Source organism: Leptodactylus fuscus, chromosome 4 (genome assembly GCF_031893055.1).
Source record: "Leptodactylus fuscus isolate aLepFus1 chromosome 4, aLepFus1.hap2, whole genome shotgun sequence".
In the NCBI taxonomy this organism is placed as follows: Eukaryota; Metazoa; Chordata; class Amphibia; order Anura; family Leptodactylidae; genus Leptodactylus; species Leptodactylus fuscus.
Genome location: NC_134268.1, coordinates 71,409,089 through 71,430,613, shown reverse-complemented (window position 1 = coordinate 71,430,613; position 21,525 = coordinate 71,409,089). Strand labels below are relative to the sequence as shown.

Genomic DNA, 21,525 nt, shown 5'->3' with positions numbered 1-21,525 from the left:
TCCTCCAGCAGAGCCAGCGCTGATTGGCCGAATTCCGTACTCTGGCCAATCAGCACTGGCTAATGCATTGTATTGGCTTGATGAAGCAGTGCTGAATGTGTGTGCTTAGCACACACATTCAGCTCTACTTCATCGGGCTAATAGAATGCATTGGCCAATCAGCGCTGGCCAATGCATTCTATTAGCGTGAACTGAGTTTGCACAGGGGTTCTAGTGCACCCTCGGCTCTGCTACATCAGATTGCTACATCTGATGTAGCAGTGCCGAGTGTGCATCAGATGTGTAGTTGAGCAAAACTGACTCAGCACTGCTAAGTCTGCATTCGCATAGGAATGCATTGGCCAGCCTTCGGCCAATCAGCGCTGGCTCTGCCGGAGGAGGCGGAGTCTAAGGTCGGACCTGAATGGAGACTGGTGTGGAGCGACCTTAGACTCCGCCTCCTCCAGCAGAGCCAGCGCTGATTGGCCGAATTCCGTACTCTGGCCAATCAGCACTGGCTAATGCATTGTATTGGCTTGATGAAGCAGTGCTGAATGTGTGTGCTTAGCACACACATTCAGCTCTACTTCATCGGGCTAATAGAATGCATTGGCCAATCAGCGCTGGCCAATGCATTCTATTAGCGTGAACTGAGTTTGCACAGGGGTTCTAGTGCACCCTCGGCTCTGCTACATCAGATTGCTACATCTGATGTAGCAGTGCCGAGTGTGCATCAGATGTGTAGTTGAGCAAAACTGACTCAGCACTGCTAAGTCTGCATTCGCATAGGAATGCATTGGCCAGCCTTCGGCCAATCAGCGCTGGCTCTGCCGGAGGAGGCGGAGTCTAAGGTCGGACCTGAATGGAGACTGGTGTGGAGCTATCTTAGACTCCGCCTCCTCCAGCAGAGCCAGCGCTGATTGGTCGAGTTCCGTACTCTGGCCAATCAGCACTGGCCAATGCATTTCTATGGGGAAAAGTTAGCTTGCGAAAATCGCAAACTGACAGGGATTTCCATGAAATAAAGTGACTTTTATGCCCCCAGACATGCTTCCCCTGCTGTCCCAGTGTCATTCCAGGGTGTTGGTATCATTTCCTGTGGTGTCATAGTGGACTTGGTGACCCTCCAGACACGAATTTGGGTTTCCCCCTTAACGAGTTTATGTTCCCCATAGACTATAATGGGGTTCGAAACCCATTCGAACACTCGAACAGTGAGCGGCTGTTCGAATCGAATTTCGAACCTCGAACATTTTAGTGTTCGCTCATCTCTACTGATAGTGCAAGGAGAAGTTTTTTTTTTTGTTTTTTTTTTTACAGCATTTCCGCACTGTGGGGCCTTTACACACAGCCTATGGTGCACTCTATTAGAATTCTATTTTGGAAGTCTACTTTCTATATATGTGGTTGTGCAGAGAATATATTTTGAACACATTTGTAAATGATGACCGAATACTCCATGGATTGTTTTTTGTGAGTACAAGCTTTCATTGAGGATTGGGCTATATATAAACTTTGCATACCTTGCTCTACTAATTTTCCATTGTTTTTATGTGTAAACAGTTGGGTTGGGATCTTTAGGCACAAACATATGATTTAATGCATTTCTTGGAAATGAATGTGTGTGTCACGATATTTTGCATGCTACTTTGTCAGTTACATCCTGGTTGTTTGTCACAATTACATGCTGCTTGAAATGACCATCTAAAACAGGGATAGGGAACCTTCGGCTCTCCAGCTGCTGTGAAACTACAACTCCCATCATGCTCCATTCACTTCCATGGGAGTTCCAAGTACAGCAGAGCAAGTATGCATGCTGGAGAGCCGTACGTTCCCTACCCCTGATCTAAAAGATCATCAAGACAACTGTAATTTTCAGGTTGTCTCTGTTCAAGAAATATAACCTGCCCAGTCCTCTTTTCAATACTGCACTCCTTTGTGTATCATACAGTATTGGTGACCCATTAGTTTTCACACTTTCATAGTGCCCTCTTTGTGTGGCATAACAAGTGTACTCACATAGTGGTGATGTCTGCTTAGTGTCCGCTCATACTAATGATCTACCTTAAGTGTCTCTTGGTGACTTTTAGGAATTCCTCACATATTATGATGTCCCCCCAGTTCTCCAACTCATAACATAATGGCCACTCAACAGAGTAGGATTCCCATTAGGGCATGCTATATGCTCCCCCAGTATAACTACTGCCCACATAAAGTATGACGCCTGCTTAGTATCTCCCCATACAGTATGATGTCTCTTGGTGTTCCTCTTCTACAATAGGATGCCCCTGTATTGCTCACCAGACAAATATAAAGTCTCCTTAGTGCCCACCAGTATAAGGCCCCTTAGTGTCCCCCACCCAATATGATTTACCCTTACTAACTCTACACAGGATAATGACCTCACACAGTAGGTTCCCCCTTAGTGTCCCCACACAGTTTAATGCTTCTAAGCACCCCTGCACATTATAATGCCCCTTGTCGTCTCACTGTACAACATAATGCCTACAATATATGTCCCCCATACACAATATGAAAATCTCTTAGTGCCACAGCTGTCCCACACAGTATAATGCCCTGTGCCTCTTGGTGTCACTTGTATGATCCCCCCACATGTTATGAAATTCTATTGAACCCTCCACACAATATAATGCCTCCTTTGGCCTCCTGTACAGTATATTGCCTAGCTTACAGTATGAGGACCCCTTAAGGCCTCCCACACAGTATGATTCCACATATTTATTGAAAGATCATTTTTATGTCCTATATTGTCCTTCAGATCTGCAGTGGAGTTGACTTCCAGTTCTTCCAGTATATTAGATCCAGTATTTAGTAGCTGGTTTTAAGCTGCTGATGTATACACATGGTCTCAATAGCTGACCCTGCGAAAAACACAGAATATACATTGGGTATTTCTTGAAATGTTAAAACTCCTGAAAATCTTTAAATGGAATCAAATGATTTGGCATTTGTCATGTACTTGAACGTCCTGGTGACAATTTCTATTAACACTGATGCAGGTGCATCCTTCTTCATTGTCTGGCTCATTAATATGAGTCTTTCAAGAAACATGTTCTCTTATTAGGCGTGTGCCACCATTAGATTGTGAAAGAGAACACGTGCTCCAGGCAAGTTACACCGCGCTGCTTCAGAGCTGAGTCAACAGACACATTTCCTAACAATAAAAACTTAATTGTTTCTGAATAACACAGACTTGGCGTTGGTCACTTCATACCCATGTGCTCTTCAACATGACTTTATTACAAGTGAACCCAATAAAATACAATGTAACATACAGTCCTAATGATGTCAGATGTCTCTGCTTCAGTTCTGTTAGATAAGAGATAGCCAGCACATCCAAACACCAGAAATATGGAGATGAAATCTGCACTAGATACAATGGAAAAGCAAAAAAATTCTTTACTACACATAGAAATTTGAGCTTAGTTCATTTTGGAATTTTATTTTTGTTTCCCTTCCAAACCGTGAGCTGCAAAATGACCCTTTCATCCTAAGAGGGTGGGCTTAGCACCTCACTTTTTGAAACTGTGCTTTGCCAAAATCATATTGTGAGCAGATTGTGGCCCAAAAAAGCAACTCTTTTAGATGGGAAGTTTTTTGCATTGCACATTTGGGGGTGTACTAGCTAACGCCATCTTGGACATGGACCCTCCAAGATGGAGTTAGCCACTAGTCATTGCCCACCGCATGTACTGACTCCGCACCATCAGCAGGTAGTGAGCAGCAATCAGAACCATAAAAGGACATTTAAAAAAAAAAAAAAAATTTAGACTGGGGAAGGTGAAAAAAATAAAAACATACCTGTCAACTTTAATAAAAATTACAGTTGAAAAAACCCTACATACTCACCTGTTCCTGGTTCTCCGGTGTCTCCCAGTGCGGTCTCATCCTGTTGCTGCCATGTTTCCTTCTGGCGGAAGTCCCCTCCAACCCAAGCCAATCAGTGGCCTAAGGATAGGGACATGGGACATCAGAGCCGACGAGGACTTCTGACAACAGAAGACAGCAAAGGAGCAGGACCAGACTATGCCTGGAGGCATGGAGCATCGGAGACAGGGTAGTATGTTTTTTTTTTTGTTTGTTTGTTTTTTCACCTTTATTATTTTTTTTACCCTAGACAACCTCTTGAACCTCTTAGATGCCACAGTCAATAGCAAACTCAGCATCTAAAACTTTGACAGTCTTTCTATGGCAGATGGACCCCTAAAAATGGTTTCTAGGTTTGCCATTTATTAGGCCCTGCCATAAACAGGAGCATTGAAGCGTATTACCGTATATACTCGAGTATAAGCCGACCCGAATATAAGCCGAGGCCCCTAATTTTACCACAAAAAAAACCAGGAAAACTTGTTGACTCGAATATAAGCAGGGGGGGGGGATTTCAAAAATTAAAATGGTCGGAGTTTTTGGGTGCAGTAGTTGCTGGGTGCTGGGAAAAGGGAGGGGTATTTTGGTTGTCTGTCTACCCCTTCCCTGAGCTTGAGGACTGTTTTTTTTCCCCACTTGGAATTCAGCCTGGCTGAATATAGGGTATCTGCAGTGCTCCTAATAACCCCTTCCTGACGGAATAGGAGCACTGCAGATACCCTATATTCAGTAGACCGGGCACTTTCAGACACAGGGATACCTAATGTGTATGAGTTTCACAGTCATTTTCTACTTTTATATGTATTCTAGGGAAAGGAGTGATTTAGAACTTTTATTTTTTTATTATATTTTTTTAAAGCTTTTTTTTTCTCACTATTTTATGGGAGATTCTATACATTACTATTGCGGCTGGTCATAGACCCCCCTCCCCCACCCCCCCTAAAAAAAAAAAAAAAAATTATTTTTGCTTGACTTGAGTATAAGCCGAGGGGGGCTTTTTCAGCAGAAAAACTGTACTGAAAAACTCGGCTTATACTCGAATATATACGGTATATCATCAATCAGTGTTGTGTGCTTAATCAATTCCCCCAGTAGGAATGAAATAAAAAGAATAAAAAAGTTTCAGAATATTTAAAAATATAAAAAATCAATTTCCTCATCAGAAATGTTTTACTGTGTCATAAAAGAAAAATAATACCCAATATTAATATTATTTCATCCATAATGATCTGAACTTAAAAAAAATATATATGATTTTATTTAATTTCTATGGGAAAGTATGTATAAAGTACATGAAAAATCAGATTATTTTTCTCATCCTACCTTCTAAAAATAACTGATAGAAAGTGATTGATAAGTTGTATGCCTCAATGATGCCTATGTCAGTTCATCCTGCAAAAAACAAGCCATCACATAGCTCTGTAGACAGAAGATTAAATAAATTATGGGTCATAAATTCATATTTGGTACCACCATATTTGCAATGACCTGTAGAATAAATGACATATGTTGTTTATGTTCTATGCGAACGGAGCACAATTTATACCCCCCGCCACCCCAAAAATAGAAGCATTGTTGATTTTTTTTCCATTCCTTTTATAAAGTAAGTTAATACAAAATATCAGTACATTTTGGACTGAAAGAGGCCATTGAAGACTACAACTTACTTTGCAAACAACAAGCTCTTATTTGGCTATGTTAATAGAAAAATATAACAGTCATGTATTGCAATCTGACAATAAAAGAGCAAAAATTTCAATGGGTGCCATCTTTTTTGGTCAGGATTTTGAGACAGATATGGCCTTAAAATCCCGACCTGAACTCAGCCTTAGAATTAGTGCCACATTATTGCCCTTCGATCTTAATGTAAATTCACTTCAGATAAACTGAAAAGACCTTGAAAAAGAGTTAAACATTACCAGCTGAACAGTCTATAAAGAGGCATTTACTAAATACAATGCACATCTATTTCACAGATGGCTCAAAGCAAATACACTTTGTGTAAATACTTGTCAGGTGAACCTTCACCTGACCACGCCAGGGCGGCAGACAAACAGCCGTCACTCAGCCTACTGCGGAGAATAACAAAATCATTCAGGTAACATACTGGCTATTTTATATCTCCCAAACAAATTGTCCAACACAGATTTTACTGTAGACCTGTGGATATGATTTCATAACTGTAAGATATGACAATATTCACTGATCATCCATAACATTCAATCTGATGTTGTGTTTGCCTCCTTATGTCTTTAAAAGAGCCCTCTATTATGGTGGCATGGACACCTCAAGTCCCCATAAGATGTTCTGTGGTTTATCACACCAAGATGTTAGTATCGGATCCTTCAGAAGGGGTTATCACCAAAAAAGCAAATAGTATGTACACAAAAAGTTAAAAGGAGGGTAGGTTGTATAATAAAAAAATACGTGCAACTCACCTCTTCTTTGCCCAATAATCCCAGAATCATGCCCATGACCATCCCCGATGTGGCCACTGCAGTCTGGCCTCATCAGTAACGTGGTCAGTCATGGCTGTGCTTGCCACAAAAGACTGTCTATGTGATGATGACTGGACATGACTGCAGAGGCCAGTGTATGTCTGCAGCTACCATATGGGGCCATCAATGTCATCACTGGAGAGCCAAAAACAGATGGAGTGGACCAGGGCCCAGTCAACAAGGTACACTTATTTTTTTTATTTTACAGCTTATTCTGCTCTCAGTTATTTTTTTGGGGACAGAAATTCCCTTTCCCTTGCGGAAAAAAGAAATGACCAGCTCCCATTGATTTCAATAGGAGGTGGTTTTTTGAGCCAGATTCTGACGTGGATTCCGCATCAAAATTCGGCCTTAAAGGTTTATTCCCATTTTGGCTCCCAATAGATCCACAAATCTTTCCCGTAGCTCTCTTTCACCTCTATAGGACTTCCTAAAACAACGTGGACAGGGATGTAACTTGAGGGGGTGCAATCACACCCAGGTCCTGAAGCCTGAAGGAGCACATAAGCACTGGCATAACTTAATTGGTTCACAGTGGTCTCATCTACCACCGGGCCCATAAGTCGCCCTCACCACACTAAGGGCTCGTTCACATCTGTGCCCGGGACTCCGTTCTGCAGGTTTCCGTTTCCTGCACAAAACAGGGGCAGGAGACGGAAACCTGCCAGTATGTTCCAATCCCATTCATTTGAATGGGTTTGAAAAGTGTCCAACCGTGAGGGCCGGTGAGCGTTTTATGCTCTCCGTGGCGAAACCATTTTTTTTTAACCGGACACATAGTCGGACATGCAGTACTCTGTGTCCAGTTTTAAAAAAACGGTTTCGCCACGGAGAGCATAAAACACTCACCGGCACTCACAGCCGGACTCGGCATGACAGGTTTCAGGCAGAAGACGGAAACCTGATAACGGAGTCCAGACGCTGGTGTGAACCCTGCGTAAGGCTGATTAAACCTTTCTGAATGCCTCTGATCACTGCCAGGTTTGTGCATTGGAAATTTATTACTCCTGTCTCCTGGTGAACTGGCGTAGGAAGATTTATGATACTATACTATACTATAGCCTTCCACTGTCAATAAAGAGAAAATTAACCTTTTCATTCCAAATGAAGCAACTGGTCAGAGTATAGTCAGGGACAGATTCTGGGGGAAAATGTTAGCACAATAGGGAAGAAAATTGCTGTGAGGCGGCCCAAGGTGAACTTTTGTACCAGGGCCCTTAAGCCTCTAGTTACGCCACTGAGAATAGAGCCCTCCCTATACACTAAGGTTTAGGAGCAGTTAGTCCCATCTTGACATCAATTTACTAAGATAAGAATAACCCCTAAAGTTCTGTAAGGGTCCATGTACAAGGGCTGAGTATTAACATTTAACGCTGAGAACCGTTTGACAATAAAGCACGGCCATCAAAATTATTATTTTCCTAAGTTATTTCTATATAAGTAACCTGTGATCTCTTACTCAAAACGTCCTCACTTGTCCTTGTATGACACCTCTGTCTGTCATACTAACTTACAAGCCACATTCTATAATGACAAATGGAGTATGACTAATTTATAATTAGTTCTTTTCCCGATGACTTCATATGAGGCAGTGATAATACGTGCAATAGCTCAGCGCGGTTCAGTGTGACAAACATCAGCTAGGTTAGGTATCGGCTATCCCAAGATAAACAGGTATGACTTATCCATAAGATAGCTGATAAATGTATTGCTGGGGCCCTGACTGCTGGGCCCTCCACAATCACTAGAGTGGGGCCCTAAGCGGCACACATATGGGCACTTCCCGAAATCCACTGTACTATTACGCCGGTTGTTGGGATATTGCTTGTTTGTCAACATGCAAATGAGGTCTTTGAAACAATTATCGCATTGCTGCATAGCTCTTTAGAGCCACAGTAACTCCAATGGACCAGAATAACGTATAGGCCAATTCTAGTATGAACCTAGCGTTAGTAATTTCTCAGGCCAAATTTACAAGTCCCTCAATAATCTCATCTCTATGAGGGGTCAATGAAGTCAAATTACTCTCTGGTGTTCCCTTGACCATGAAAAAGGTACTTTTTGCAGGGTTCTATCATGCAAATGTAACCTAAGTAAGGGACTTCCCTAGGAACGGGGAGTGAACAGCAAATTAGCTAGAAGGAAGACCTAGTGGCATGAACTTTAGGCTCAGGCTCCATGTTGCGTAAACACAGCTTTTTTGTTGCGGTTTTTTGAGACAAATCCAGGTATGGATTGAGCCGAAGGTAGAAATATAAGAAGTTTACAATATATTTCCCAATCCTTTTGTAGCCATTCTTAGCTTTGGCTCAAAAAACTGCAACTAAATCTGCAACAAAAAAAGCTGGGTTTCAGCAATGTGTGGCCTTAGCCTTAAGGACAGATCATGAAGGTCTAGGACAGGTTATCAAATGAAGATCAGTGAAGATGAAGATCAAATGAAGATCAGTGGGGGTTTAAAACCCAAGCTGGCTGGCTGTCAGACCCTTGCAAACTTCAATTGATAACCTATCTTAAGGATGAGTCATCAATTAGAAAACCTGGAAAACTCTTTAAGGAGGGGGCCCATGTTGTGAAAATGCAGTGCCACAGCAGTGGCCACAGCAAAAAATGCAGTGTTTTACATTCCCTGAAAAGTGGATGGGATTCTTTCTAATTCCATCCACACATTTCCATATAAACATCTGCAGCAGAAATGCTGCAAATTAAAAAACGCTTGTGTTTTTGTAAATCGTAACATGTCAATTATACTGATGGAAACACTGGTGTTTTCTGTATAGCTATAATATAGGCAGAAAAAACACTGTGGAAAAAAAACAATGTATTTCCGCTGCAGATTTTTCTGCAGCATTTTTTGGCTGTAGCCTGCTACATAGGGCCTTAGCCTTAATGGGATATTGCCACTTTAAAAGCAATGCATTGTGGGCAGTTTTGCTGCTTCAGCATTTGTGCTCAGACAATAACTGATAAGAATGTTAGTAAATCATTTGCATGTGAGGCTCAATACAATTTCTCTAGCATTAGTCAGAAAAAGTGCAGAAGAGCCTTGATAAAACTAGTCTTCTGGTTATATATGAAGGCAAATAGGGCTAAGCAGGAGGAAGCCACCAGAAAATGAATAAGGTAGGATTGCTTAAACCGGTTGTCCATGACCATGGTCTATTCTTATTATGCGTTATCACAATTACATTGGTGGGGTTACAACATCTGCCATTCCCATTGAACAGGTGACGGCTGCCAGACATGGCTGGCAGTAGGGGGGCAAACTGGGAAATTGCCCTGGCATCCCCAGGAAATTCCCTGTCATAAATGTTTCATGCATACAATGGCAGAGTAGGGAGCCAAAGAAACTCTTCCTTGCTGTGCTCAGGACATGAGTTGACCTGTGAAGTCATCACTGCCCAGCACAGACTGTGAAATGATGTCACTGCATTGGGCTGTTTATGCTGGATTTCGGGGTGAACCTAGCCTTTCTGCTGCCTGAAGCGAACTATAGAAAGGTGCCCCCCCACCCAGCTATCTTTGATTATGTGATGGAGCCCTCCTAATTAGCACATGACCCCAATGGCAGATCAAAAAATACCCTTATTTGGCTCCAACGTAGAATCACCCCCACCCCTTTTTTTTGGCCCGCAACACATGATCTCCTTTTCTGATCACTCACACAATATATAACCCCTTTTTCTGGCCTACAAAACAGTATATATGACCCCTTTTTTTCTGGCCCATCACACAATATATGACCACCTTTTTTGGCTCCAAACACGGTATATGACCCCCAGTTTCGGGCCCATCACATGGTATAATGTCTGCCCAACACAAAGTATATGATCTCCTTTTTTTTTAGCCCACTACATGGTATATGACCCCTGCTTTTTTTTTTTACTCCCCCCCCACAGTATATGACCCCCGCTTTTATTTTTAGCCCCCCCCCCACACCCCTTTCTTTTTGCCCACAATATATTACCCATTTTTGCTACCCCACACACAATATCTTACCGCTTTTTAAATGACCACCTTCCTCCCCTACAGCATATGATCCCCGTATTTATGGCCCCCCAAAGTTTGTGACCCCCTCTCCCACCCCTCAGAGTAAATGAGCATCTTTTTTACCCCCACACATAGAGTAGCAGCTGATAATGTTTACTCACCTGTCCACGCTCCTGTCCTGGTCGCCCTCCGCTGCCAACTTCAGAGTGCTTGTGCTGTAGCCACCACTGCATAACTTGTCACCATACTGAAGAATACAGGCATGGTACACATAGCGTCCCGGCGTTCTTCAGTGTTGTAACATAAGTGTAGCAGAAGTAGCGCCGGGCGGCCTAAACAGGAGTGTGGACACGTGAGTAAACTCTAACGGCAGCGCTATCGCCACATGACCGCCAACTTCTCTCCTCCCCTGTCTACACTTCTAAGCCAGTCCAGGACAGGACCTGTTCAGTGTTTTTTTTTTTTTTTTAAAATTGACCTGTTTTGGGCTGGTTTAGGTTAAATAAATTGTCAAAATGTCGCCCACTAGTTTGCCATGGATAGCACCGCCTGGGGCGGCCGGCTCACTTCTCCTCATAGGTGCGCCTCTGGATGGGTTTCTTTGAATTTACAAGTCTGAAGAGGCCTCCAGAACTTCCTGCAAAATGTCAGTCAGTCTGTCATTCATATTTGTCTCGGATGAAAGATTTTCCAGAGAAAAACGCACTGCCATAAATACTGCGTCACCCGAACAATCTGACATCATCCTGAGACCATTTATTTGTAGGTGACCTCATCCAAGGCAACTGGCTCACTGACAAGGACCAGACCATGAACAAGGAATGTTATCTAAACATCCTCCATGATGCCAACTAATCCAGCCATGATCTGGTGGTGAACACAAGGCATGCCATGCGACAAAGTCATTACTAAATTGCTTTGTGAACAAAACATTAAGGGCTTGTTCACACGGCGGAAAACTTTTCCGCTGTTTTTTTTTTGGTGCGGCTTGCCGCAACGAGATGCACTGCATCAACATTCCGTCGCAGCATCCCCCTGAAATGAATGGGCCTAAACATGAGCGTGTCTCGAGCCGGCAAGATAGGTCATGTCACTTCTTTTTTCTGCTACTAGCTACCGAAAAAAAAGCGAGTGGCTCCCATTAAAGTCAATGCGAGCCATTCTTGCGGGTGGATTTTAAGGTGGATTCCGCGTCAACTCTGTGTGAACATACCCCCAAAATTTTGGGCCAGGACACTCCTCAGATCTCGGTGGCATTGACGACCTGAGCTCAGTACTGCCCCCTATAGCAATGACTACAGAACAGTATATTGCAGGGAGCCATAATAACCATAATGTCCGGCGTCCATCTAGCACAGTGTACAGGCCTTTACATCCAGCGCACACAGGGACCAAGTCTCACATGAAATGCAGTTCTGTGTGAATTGAGCCTGAAAGATTGAAAAACACTGAAGCAAGAAAATTTGTAAAAACCTAAATTTATGCCAATCTCCAAGCTTTTGCACATTCAGATTTGTCATGGACGTCAGCCTATACATCACATAGTAGGATATGTGTATTCACTGACCACCATTCCCACAGTGCAGCAATAATCACAGCTATAGGGAAGTCGCTGCCCACAGCAGCCAATCAGGTCACGCCTGACATCTAACAACCAACCTTAAAGAAATTATAGCTGAAACCCGATTGGTTGTCACGGGTGACAGCTCCACTGACTGTCTGCCGCATGTTCTATTCATTTCGTCCGCTTTCTCCTAAACTAGTTTGTCACTTTCTCTCAAACAAATCCCTCCAACACCTGACATATGACGTCACTTCTCCCCCTCCCAAGCACGAGCTCTGTGCACGTATGCCGGCAAAGAGGGGGCGTGGTATCTGTGAACAGCTACAAGGGGCGGTCCGTGACGTCATCCAGCTGCTGCTCCGCCCCCTTCAGCCCTGGTTCACGGCTGCTTCAGGTCCACGGCAATAAGATATCTCCAGGCTGAGATACCGGGGGCTAAGAAGGAACCGGGGAGGCTGCGGACCGGACTGAGCCGCGTCCCATTCATTCACCCACAGCAGCACTGCGGAAGAGTGTTTGTGCTGTACCGTCGTCTGACTAGGTGAGAGGTCACCGGCTGGTGACGGCTTGTGGCGCTGTGGCAGCAGGCTGGTAGTGTGCAGGCTCCTGTTCATTATATGGGGAGAGGGGGCGCCTACTTCTACTGGCATCACTATGAGCTGTCCCTGTAGTCACTGACCATAGCGCTGGCATAGTGGCAGTGCCCATAGCAGTAACTTGTACAGGATGGGGATGGCTGAAGAGGCTTGTAATGCAGGGCACAGGAGAAGAGCATCCTATGTACAAGACCGGGCTGTAGAGTGCCCCCATATAACAGGACCAGGCTGTAGAGTGCCCCCATGTAACAGGACCAGGCTGTAGAGTGCCCCCATGTAACAGGACCAGGCTGTAGAGTGCCCCCATGTAACAAGACCGGGCTGTAGAGTGCCCCCATGTAACAGGACCGGGCTGTAGAGTGCCCCCATGTAACAGGACCAGGCTGTAGAGTGCCCCCATGTAACAGGACCAGGCTGTAGAGTGCCCCCATGTAACAGGACCAGGCTGTAGAGTGCCCCCATGTAACAAGACCGGGCTGTAGAGTGCCCCCATGTAACAAGACCGGGCTGTAGAGTGCCCCCATGTAACAGGACCGGGCTGTAGAGTGCCCCCATGTAACAGGACCGGGCTGTAGAGTGCCCCCATGTAACAGGACCGGGCTGTAGAGTGCCCCCATGTAACAGGACCGGGCTGTAGAGTGCCCCCATGTAACAGGACCGGGCTGTAGAGTGCCCCCATGTAACAGGACCGGGCTGTAGAGTGCCCCCATGTAACAGGACCGGGCTGTAGAGTGCCCCCATGTAACAGGACCGGGCTGTAGAGTGCCCCCATGTAACAGGACCGGGCTGTAGAGTGCCCCCATGTAACAGGACCGGGCTGTAGAGTGCCCCCATGTAACAGGACCGGGCTGTAGAGTGCCCCCATGTAACAGGACCGGGCTGTAGAGTACCCCCATGTAACAATACCAGACTGTAGAGTGCCCCCATGTAACAGGACCAGGCTGTAGAGTGCCCCCATATAACAAGCCCCACAAAATATTGGCAGAAGTGAAGTATGAGCACAGTACATGTTGCCTCTCGCCGCCCTCCGCTCAGGGTGGGCACCGACAAGTGGTAATTTAGGATGTGGCAGCCTCTCATTGTCATGTTATTTAGGCTGTATTGATCTTCGGACCGTTATTACACTTCCCATGTGTGTTAGTCATGGCTGGCGGCAGCCGGAGCATGTGACGGCGTTGTCAGTGTTATGTAGCCTGACTGGAGGCTGCCAGGTTTTTGAACTGGCTGTACTGGTTTTGTGGGAAGTTTTTGGAGGGGGTTCTAGCCCTGGATATTCTGCTAAGTGGCTGCAGATTTTACTACAATGTCTGAGACAGTTCTGATCAGAGGAACAACATTGTCCATTGTATCCGGCAAATCCCAAGCACAGATCTGCACCTGGTGTAGCTTCAGGGTCATGGAATTACAAATAGTGTGAGGTTTTCTAGGATTATCTTAATACTAGGGATGCCCTGATGTAGACATGCATAAGTGTTCATAGGTTTCATAATATTATGGATCTAGTTTGTTTTTCGACCCCCAGTACATGGGCGCTGTGTATGTGACATATGTGTCTCATGTCAGGATGTTATCACCGCAGCTGAAAATGCAGAGACCAGGGGTATGGCTGCTCCATTCACCTCTATGGAACTGCTAAAGAAAAGCCCTGTGCAATACTTGGCTACCTCTTGCGGTCCTATAGACTGGAGAATACTTACATGACCCCTCTTCTTCTGCTGGGTGAAGATCCCAGACCCCCCCCCCCCCAATCCCTTGTCACCTATCCTGTGCATACATTTAAAGCTAAAACCCTATAATATAGTTTCCAGGCATAACCAGACCTGTAAGCAATGTCTCAGGGACATGTTCTGTTGCATTGACTTTGTCATAAACCTCATAAACTCCATTATAAGGATACATTTACATCTGTTTTAGAGATTCCAATGCAGTGTCTGCTGAAAATTTGCAGAGAAAAAAGTTCTGTACAGAGGACATTTCGTCCACCTGTAGAAGTTTTAAAATGATGGACACCCAATGGGCCCCCGTTCTGCCACTGTTGTTCTGGTCCTCCGGCAGACACTCACGCTAGCGTGTACCTAGCGTAATTTGTGTGATCAGATAAGATTCCATGGGATCCGGGCACAAATGAATGTATCATAGCTCTGTCATGAATGGAATCTATAGCTCAAGTGTGAAAAAGACTATGGGGGCGTTCACACTACCGTCTGTGTCCGACAGGTAGTGTCCGCTCCTAGTGTCCGTTCAAAATCTCACTCCTGTCATTTATTTAAATGGCGATCGGGTATGTTCTTTTGCACTCTGTGCCTGTCCTTCACTGTCCGCTTGTAAAGATGTCCGACTTTTCAAGCGGACAGAAAAACCCGACATGTAGGTTTTTCTGTCCGCTTGAAAAGTCGGACATCTTTACATGCGGACAGTGAAGGAAGGGCACGGAGTGCAAAAGAACATACCCGATCGCCATTTAAATAAATGACAGGAGTGAGATTTTGAACGGACACTAGGAGCAGACACTACCTGTCGGACACAGACGGTAGTGTGAACGCCCCCTAAGGCATTTATGAGCGAGCTGTTGACCAAACACTGGACTAGCTGACCACTATCATTCCCGACTCCCTGTTAAACATGCATCCTTGGCTCGGCCAACATGTGCATGAGTATTGAATAATAGAGGGAAGAAAGTTGCATGCAGACATTATCCACACAGAGATGGACGTTGAAATCCTTCCTGACACGAGTTGGGAGGACCATATACACATATGGATGGCTCAACAAGCATATCTCATGTAAATGTGCTGCTTAACATGGTTTTCCAAGTTAAGAATATTGCTGACTTATCTTATCGATGGGTCAATAAAATCAGATCTTTGGGAGTCTGACTCCCGCATCCCCATCGATTAGCTGTTCTCAGCAGATGATACACAGAATGGAGCAGGAAGCAGACAGCTCTGTTCTCCGCAGTTTAGGTCCCATTCACATGACTGGGAGCTGATCTGTAATACCTGGTCTGGCCGCTAAACAGAGAACAGAGCTGCCTGCTTCCTGCCCCGTTCTCTGTGTATCAATTTCTGAATGGTAGAGATGTTGGACTCCCACCCCCATTCATTTGATACCAATGACCTGCTCTTAGGGAAAGACATCAATATTTTTAGCCTGAAAAACCCCTTGATTAAAGATAACTACAGCTGCCACAAAGTGTGTTTGGATAAACCTTGTGTGTATTCTTCTGGTCGGAGTGCCTGACGGCCTAACATTGGTGTTAACTTGAATCAGTCATGTAGGGTTAGATTCTAGGTGATCAGAGGGGTCTGACTATCACTTATCATGGAGGGGGGGTTTATAGATCCCATTAAATACAATGCAGTATTTGGCTGCAGGGGTGACCTTAAACTCTGACCTCAAGCACATGTATATAAACAGTATTACCATTCATGGAGTCTGACACTGTGCTCTGGATTATTATGGTTACCTGTGTACAGCCACGTGTACTTTTAACAAAAAAACAAAACTCCATACCTGTGATTCTAACTGGAGCATGTCCTAATAATGTTGTAATCTGTACGTATAGAGTCACAGGTATGTGAAGGTACAGTATAGGGCTCATGTATGTCAGTGGCAGCCCTATCATACAAATGGAGATTGAATATGTCTGTGTATATGAGGCTGCTCCTATGTAACCTGTATAATGGCAGGCACCCTCAGACCTCCAAGCTTACATTACTGTTGTCGTGCTGAATAAATCCCCCACCATTTCCCTGTATTTATACTGTTGTAATACTTTACCTCAGATGCCACATATTAGTGAATAGTGAGTGAACATGCGGTGCGATGTCTGATAGATGGCGGCTTTTATACACATAAATAGTACATTGCGACCGGCATTGCATTTAATTATTGAAGCGGCTGCTGTGACAAATGGTTCACAAGCCCAGAATGGCAGCCAATGTCTGTGCCACATGCTGGCACAAGAGGGTTTAATCTGGCAGGAGAAGTTTCGGGCCAGGTCAGATTAATGGGTTTCTGTTATGCCGACTGTGATGAAGCCCATTTGTTTGCCAAGAGATTGTCAGGAAAGCTTCATGACTGCAGCTGTTTTGTTCCTGCCTGTGCTATGAAGTGTCTGATGGTGACATTGTACATCAGGATTGTGTATGGAAAGTATTGGCATTTGTATTTCTCAAGAAGAATTCCCTCCCCCCTTTCCTGCCAATTCTTACTTCACCAATTCTCTGTTGTTGCCAGGAAGCAAGGAGCTCGGGATGGTCGAGTCTAGAATGGAGGGGTTTCAGTCGTGTGTATCGTGGCGCTGGGAGCCTCAGCATTTTTGGGTTTTTGAGGTAGAAGCAAATTATACCTGTCCTATATGTAACCCTAACTGACCTGGTTTGTCGTGGGTACTGTAAGTGGTGCCTCATACCATTCACAGCATACCAAGCAGCTCTGCCACCAGTGGATGACATGGCTGAATCCTCCTTCCCTTGGAGATCTGGTAGTGCCACTTGTAGAATGTTATGATCCCCAAGAGCCCTTCACCACACCCGTGGTCAAACATGACTGCAGCATCCAAGAGGTTCCACCATACTACCTTGATAGCAGTCTGTGAAAACCTGGTTCCCTGACCGCTATACGTACTAAGGGAGAGGGACCTGGTGATTGCCAGGCCCCTTTTTATTAGATGCCAGGCAAGGGAGGTGACCATGTAATCTCAGGGGTTACCACCCGCGATTGGAGCTCAGCTCTGTCCGGGGGTGTTAGAGGACAGTGTCAGCCATTGCGTGCATACCATCCTTCCGTCATGGTTTGCGGGAAGTCCTTCCCAGCAGCACCGTACTATTAGGGTGGATGTCAGGAAGGGGTTAAAGTGATTCACCGCAAATTAAATCAGATTGAATCGTTACAGAAAATTCAGCAAATTGGTCAAATCGAATTTTTTAAAAATGTACTCTTCTCTAGTTCTAACCAGCTCCATTTAAGGTGGTTTGTTATTGTAGATGGACGCTTCCTCGAAATGTAAAATGTCTCAGAAATGAGAAGTAGCATTCCTGTTAGCAGTACCAGACAGTTAAGAGGAAGTTGTATTGTTTTTTTCACATCATGTTTTGTAGCACGTGTCCAGTTGTGGCATTTCTATGAAAGTTTTCATAAAGTATTTAGTCGTCTTGTCTTATTGTAAGAATATTAGTGGTTTTGATAAAGCTGTAAGCACATGGCTGGCCAATGAAGACTGAGCAGTTGGATGTCATGAGGGGCTGAATCTGGAGCCACTTGAATGAACTGTCAGTCAGGAAGACTCTGCACCCCCTATATGATATACTACACTGCCTCCTGAAGGGTATGACAGCAGCCGTACCTGGATAGTGTTTAACATGGATGTACGATCAGATAATGGATCAGAATCTGCACAATCTAGTGCCTGGCTCTAGTAGCACTATATTACTGATAATAGACTCTTGTATGAGATCCGGCTCACACTTTTCCTTACTGCTCATACCTCACCTTAGATCAGATCTCCTCCACAGAGCTGTATACACTTCAGTCCTGGCTCCAGTTGGGCTCACAGGAGGATTTCCCTAAAATGCAGATATACGCTAATTCATTGGACCTCAGTTACCATATTTTTAATATAATAAAAAGAATTGTGTTCAGGCCTTTACAGAACCTGTCACATCTAGCATGTCAGTTTTAGTAAGTATAATATTCTGGAGCATCTTTTCTTATTAATCTGTATTACTTCTTACTCTGTTATTCCTCCTTCTGCTCTGTGATTAAATTGACAACTGGGCGTTACCTTTCTCTTTATCAAATAGTTCTGTTTTATATGCTCTGATTTGGTCCCGTTGCTCTGTCGGTAAATATCCTCTGGTTTCTTCTCCTTGGTGTGTGGTCCCATATTCTCACATACACCAGTGACAGACAATAATACCCCTCATGTAACAGGTGATACCTTGCAGCCATGACTGCACTTTCTGAAAGCGCTCACCTAGTTAACTATGGGGTTTTTTGTAAGTTGTCTGGACTCCTTAAGATTTATAACTCGAGGTCTGTATTGTGAGAAAAGTCTTTGCCAATGTAGACCTCATTTCTAGTAGTATTTTCTTACAATGGTAACAAAGACTTGCTTGTTGTAGCAAGAACGTTCAGGGTGTGGAGTCCAGTGTTCAGCAGCGGTGGGAAATGTAAACCAAGAAATCCCACCATACCAGGCTGGTTCCCTGACAAAAAGCCTTTCAAGTTCATTTGTCCTGCTAAATGTCACAACGGTTCCTCGTAAACAGTTGAGAGCGATAGATACCATATGGTTTCCTATGTGACAGTGCAGCGGAGGGCAATCCTCTATATAAGCTCCATAGAAATACATACTAACCTATTTACAAAAATGAGAACCCATAACATTGCAAGTGCGATTCTGTCGTCAAGAAAGGCTCCCAAAAGCTGCAATTGTGGTGTTAAGGCTACACATTAGACAAAAGGAAAAAATTGGGAAATGTTGCAAAAGTGAACTATATCACCATTCACTAGGAGCACAAAATAATGTAGGAGCATATTAATAGTGAAAAATGTACAATAACTTAAAGAAGCTTAGGTGTCTGTAGAGGGAACTTGCTGTTAATAAAGTCCTGTGACTACAGCAGCATCAGCAGTGATTCCAGCAAGTGATGCTCAGAAGGGGTACTGCCTCCTTAAGGAGATTGACATTTTCCTTGTACAGGGTTTATAGACTATACTTGTCTATTCTGTTAAGGTTTCTGGGAGATGAATATGCAAGTAAACCCTCCTCCTGGAGAATAGATTCCTATAGATCTGTGCCTTGTCTTCCAGAAGCCTTGTTGTAGGGATTGCAGGCTGCATTCTCCTAGGAGCCCATATATCCTAGGCACAACCCTGAAATCCTTCTGTTATGCTATTTAATGGGATTTCCCAGGCTAAAAATACTGATGACCTGTCCTAAGAATAGGTCAATCAGTATCAAGTAAGTAGCGGTCTGATACCCAGGACTGTCGCTGATCAACCGATCTGAGCAGCTGATCTGCACAGAATGACAGCTCTGTTCTCTGAGTAATGGGCAACCAAATTTACTGCAACTTAGCTCCCATTGAAGTAAATACGATCTGCATTAAGAAGGTTTGGCCGTTCTGAAATGCCTCTTTACTTCTTTCTTTTGGCTTGTAAGAGATGTCTGGGAGAAACAAGAGGCAAGATAAAGCATTGTATAGCCTACCCTAAAAATAGTAATAGTGACCGTATACATAAGCTAAAAGTTGCCTGTGAGACCATAAGTTAAATGGTTAGTGGAATGCTTGTTTGCTATGGCTGAAGGTGACTGGTCAGGTTGGAAAATTTTGTCTGTGGTTGATTGGAATTGTAAATTAGTTGTATGCCCTACTCTCCCCTGCCTGCAGTAGGCAGTACAGCTTCTATAAAACAACTGCACATTCTGCATAGATTGGCAGTTCTAACCTCCTATCCAATCTGTCTGGGACTTTCAGACCCCCATAGATCACGCTGTGGATAGGTCATCAGTACAAAAAAATCAGATTTAAGACTGGACAATCCCTTTAATAGGTGATGATGTAATCCTGAAGTTCATAAGTCAGCTACACAGAAGAGACTGACATCCTTTCAGTAAAGCAAGGTCGGGTCTGATAGTCAGACTGGGGACCACATGACTTGCCTGGCAATAATAAATGGAATCAGAATACAGTTCCAAGTGAGCTGGGATGACATGGGTTAGGCCACTTTCACATGGTCAGTATTTTGCATCAGTATTTGTAAGCCAGAACTAGTAGTGGGAACAAAACCCAGAGGAGATGGAACTGGACGACTTTCCTTTATACTTTACTCTAGATTGGCCTTCTAAATAATGACTAAATGCTGACTGTGTGAATATAGCCTTACACTGCTAGTATCCTACTAGATGTACAAGCCGGGATGTGTTTTATGGTGATATATATGGTGTGAGCATGAGCGGGTCTGGCTGTGGTTACGAGCAGTCCTTTAATGGGAAAAAAAAGAAAAACTTGATTAAAGAAAAACTTGATTACAAATAACCTCAATAGTTCTAAAATGCAAATCGGACGTATTCCTGCGACTCTGAATTCACACAGATATTTCATGTAGAGTGATATATAAAACAGTGTACCCCTGTGTACTCATGTGTTGTGTGACTTGTCAGACACCTGAGTGTAGCCGCAGGCTTTGTGTTGTTCCTCGGGGTTGTAATTGGATCTCTCTGGGATTCCCGGAGTTTCCAATTACAGCCCTGAAATTCCAACTCTTCATTAATCAGGTTTCACAGGGAAAACTATAGCAGTCCATAAATCCTATGGGAAATTGCGTTTTCTCTAGTTAGTGTCAGTCTTTGTATCACACTGAAACATCTACAGGAGAACTAACAAACTGGAAGATGCTGGAAGAATGGAGTCCATTGACTTATGTGCTGTTGGTAGGTATAGTGAACATACCGTAGCTCTTTTCTATCAAAATGCAGACCTGCTGTTCAGTCAACTTTTAATCTGTATACCCCAAACATGGTTAAATCTACCACGTATGGGAGCCACTGATAGGAAAAAATACCTTAAATCTGGTGCTTTGTTGCTTGTGAGGCAGCAGGTCATGTCCAAAGATGAAAGCCACTGCTAGGTTATCAGGCAGGGGCACTACATGTATGAGAAGATAACCTGGCCACAATAAGGAAGACATGACTGGGTTTCTGGCAAGCAGCATTTATTGACAGCTATCAGACTGTCACCAGCTCTTAAAGGGGTTGTCCCATCACAAGAATCCTATCTATAATGCTTGATAATGTGGATGTAAGACTTTTCCTAAATACATTGCTTCAGCAAAACTGCTTTGTTTGTCCACTATCTTACTTTATTTTTATTTTTTTTTGACACATCCCTTGATTTATCTGGTCATAAGTCAAGTGATGTATCTGCTGCTCTGAGGGGGTAGGGAGGAGGGGCTAAGTGCACGGGAGCGAGCCTGGAGGGGGGGGGGGGGTTAGTTTACCCTT

At 44.0% G+C, this 21,525-nt stretch overlaps 1 protein-coding gene across 1 annotated transcript in view; it reads left to right on the top strand.

Annotated features, from left to right (window-relative positions):
* Window positions 1–12,285: 12,285 nt before the first annotated feature.
* Window positions 12,286–21,525, top strand: part of LPIN2 (lipin 2) — a 53,877-nt gene continuing 44,637 nt past the window's right edge. Inside the window, exon 1 of the mRNA XM_075270646.1 lies at window positions 12,286–12,460. The gene's annotated coding sequence lies outside the window, so the exon portion shown is untranslated. The remainder of the gene's footprint in view (window positions 12,461–21,525) is intronic.